Source organism: Hylobates moloch, unplaced genomic scaffold (genome assembly GCF_009828535.3).
Source record: "Hylobates moloch isolate HMO894 unplaced genomic scaffold, HMol_V3 SCAFFOLD_5066, whole genome shotgun sequence".
NCBI lineage: Eukaryota > Metazoa > Chordata > Mammalia > Primates > Hylobatidae > Hylobates > Hylobates moloch.
In genome coordinates, this window is record NW_026657341.1 from 929 (window position 1) to 4,355 (window position 3,427).

General features: G+C 36.4%; 1 long non-coding RNA gene across 1 annotated transcript; it reads left to right on the forward strand.

The window, feature by feature from the left end:
• Nucleotides 1-503: 503 nt before the first annotated feature.
• On the forward strand, nt 504-1,432 carry LOC131382773 (uncharacterized). Its single transcript, XR_009212364.1, has 2 exons — nt 504-636; nt 1,343-1,432. It is a non-coding gene; the product is annotated as an uncharacterized LOC131382773 (long non-coding RNA).
• Nucleotides 1,433-3,427: the final 1,995 nt, after the last annotated feature.

Here is a 3,427-nt window from a genome sequence, read left to right on the forward strand (position 1 = left end):
AATATGATGGGAAAGCCACTCCCTGGATTAGGTTGTGTTACAGAGCAAGTGCTGATGGAATAGTCACATTTGTGATTATCTGACATATATGAGACTCTGTTGTACTAGACTTGAGGGGTTTGTGGGTCAAGATGTTGGGAACATGAGAGGGTGTGCTGAGGGAGCCATGCTGAGATTGTTCCCTGGTCGACAGTCAGCAAGAAACCAGAAGACTCAGTCCCACAGCCACTGGGAACTGAATTCTGGCAACAGCAATGTGAGCCAGAAAGAGGGGCCCAAGCTCCAGAAAGGAACACAGGCCAGCTCATACTGTTGACACTCCAGTTGGAGCAACTAGTTCAGCTGTTTCCAGATTTTTGACCTGCAGAAACCATGAGAGAATAAATGGTGTTCATTTAAGCCAATAATTGTGTGGTAGTTTTTTACTCAGAAATAGAAAACTAACATACATGTGAAGAAATGTTTTATATAATTAACCCCCTTCAACCGTGTTTATTTTTTCAAGTACATTTCACAAATTTGGAGTAAACTTTTATGTGTACTCAAGGAAGATGTTTAGAAAGGGATATCTTTGAAGAGATGCTTCAGAAAGGAGAGAGAATTTGGGGAACCTTTTCCATGATTTGAAGAAGATGGGTGAGTAGAGATGGGAATGTCACTTGGGATAAGATTTTGACTTGTAGGAAGGCATGGAAGAAACTGAAAATATGATGCTACATGCTGAAATTATTTAAAAATGAACAATTCAGTTTCAAATTGAAACGATTATAGAATAGAAACAAGATCTAGCATAATTTATGAAAGATTATGATGTATCATTTAAACATGGTATAATATAATTTATGAAGTCCTATATACAAGATATTGCCTAAAATTATGTTTATTTCTACTCCGGATATGAACATTAAGAAGTTTTAAGTAGAAAATTTAACCAACAGTTATGGCAGTTATGAAAATTTGACAAAGAGACTGTAAGAACTCCATTATTGATTGGCATCACATATCTTTGTTCCACAAAGATGACTAAGCATTGGTCCTACAACAACTGTACCTCCCATTTTTAGCTCCAGACTTTATAAACAACTGCATTTGAAAATCCTAGAGGAACTTCAAACTCAAGTCCATTTTCCTACTTAACTATTGCTATGGCTTGAATGTCTTTCTCCTTCAAAACTCATGTTGAAATTTGGTTGCCATTGTAATAGTATTAAGAGGTGGAACCACTTAAGAAAGAAGTAGGCCAGGAGGCTCTACCATTATGGGTGGGGTTAATTACATTGCAAAAAGATGAATTCAGCCTCTTTTTGCTCTCTCTCTTACCTTCTACAATGTGACGATGTAGCAAGAAGCCTCTCAACATATGTTGGCACCTCCATATTGAATTTCCCAGCATCCAGAACTGTGAGCTAATAAATTTCTTCATTGTAAATCACCCAGTCTCAGTCTCAGGAATTCTGTTATAGCAGCACAAAACAGAATAAGACAACCATCTTCACAACAAATACCTGATAATGTCTTGAGATTGCAAGTTTGTGAAGAGACCAACCATCCACACCAAGTGGTCAGGCCAACATTTTGGAATTAGCCTCCTCCCTATCCCTTGTCTCTCTCTCTCTCTCTCTCTCTTTTTCTGAGATGGAGTTTCGTTCTGTTGCCCAGGCTGGAGTGTGGTGGCGTGATCTTGGCTATTTTAGTTTATATCTAAGGTTTTTCATAATATGAAACAGAATGTAGATATTGCAACAAGCAGCCTTTTTGGAGACAGCTGTAACTCCTTTACCAGGAATAACCTTTGCATGTCACATTTAGAGATAAAGCTCAAAATGCAAATCTTTTCCCTGAGAGTGGGAAAGCATTAACAAATAGGCACCACAGGTCTTTACATATTCAAAATATTAAACTAATTCTAGGATTGTATACTTGATTTAAGACATGGTAGTTAATAGGAAAGTTCTAGATTGAAAACAATTTTTCAAAATATACATTTGTATATGTGTATATATGTATGTCTATATGTATATCTACTAGGAAAATGTATTGCTTAAGGTGTTTGTGCCATTTCTTAGTTACCAATTTTACATTCTGTGTTCACAGCTTTTGCCACCCCATCTCTACACTTAAAGCCACCATATTACTTTAAATCACTTTATACTCATTTTCAGTTATCATCTAAATAATCATTTATAGCCATAAACTAATACTGTTTAGTCAATGAAGCACTTTCATGAGCAAAAATTACAGATTTTTTGAACATAATTCCAGGAATAGTTCAGTTTTTGCAATTAGTAATTGTACCTTAGTCATATGAAGCATGAAACCAGCTATTATTTTAAAAAATCAATTGTATATTGACCATAAAGAAATAGTATGAAAGTCAGAAAAACACTCCCCTTCACTGTAAGAAAACATGTGACATTTTATTTGAGTTCCTAAGAAATTTCCTGGATTTACAACTCTTGGACCTTCACCACTTGTAAATATGAGTATATCGTTTACCCTCCTGTAGCTTTTACCCTAGGGATTTGGTACATTTTATTAAAAAAAAAAAGGGAAAATGCCGACAGTGACAATTGAGATAGAGGCAGGAGACTACAAGCACAATAGCCCAGCATGTGTATATTCAGGGCAAGTGAAGGGTCCCCTCCACTAGGATTCCATGACTAAAGATTATGAAGATACCAAAAATGCAAGAAGTCATAGGAAATAGCTTTTCTCAATGGCAAAGATGACACAAGTAGAATGGTTAGGAAGGAAGGTTTATTGGCTTCAATTCCCCAGCTGATGTTCAACACTTTATTTAGTTCTCATTTGGATTTTAAACATTTGCTTGAAAAATAATTTTACATCAATTTCCATTTCTTTGGAAAGCCCCCACATGTAATTTACTGATAAAATCTCTGACGAGCAGAATTAATGATATTTCCCAGCTGTTGCTCCAGATCATGTAGGGTAGAGGAGGCTGAAGACTGCCACAGGGGAAAATATCTGTACTGCCTCAAAACATCAGAATGGTACGGATACTGCAATAGGAAAGAAGAGACATTGTATTAACATTTAGACAACCCACATGCTTCCATGTGAGAGTCCAAGGAGCATTTGAAATGACTTAGTGGAAATCTGTCTGTTCTCAGCCACTCTCATCCCACCCCCATGCATTTGGGTCAAGTGAAGTCAAAGGAAAGTTCATCTTTTTTGGTTTTCTCTTGTGTTTTCTTCAACTTTAAGCTCACTCACAACATTCTGAGTATGCCTGTCATTTAGACTTCAATACTACGTTAGCATCTTCAAAAAATTACTCTTGTGTGCCCACGTTCCTGGTATAATAAGGAATATAAAACAACAATGGATAATAACTTGTGATAAGTTTTTGCCATTTGTCACATTCTTCATGCATTTTCTCACCTAAACTTCAACCTCAACATCAACA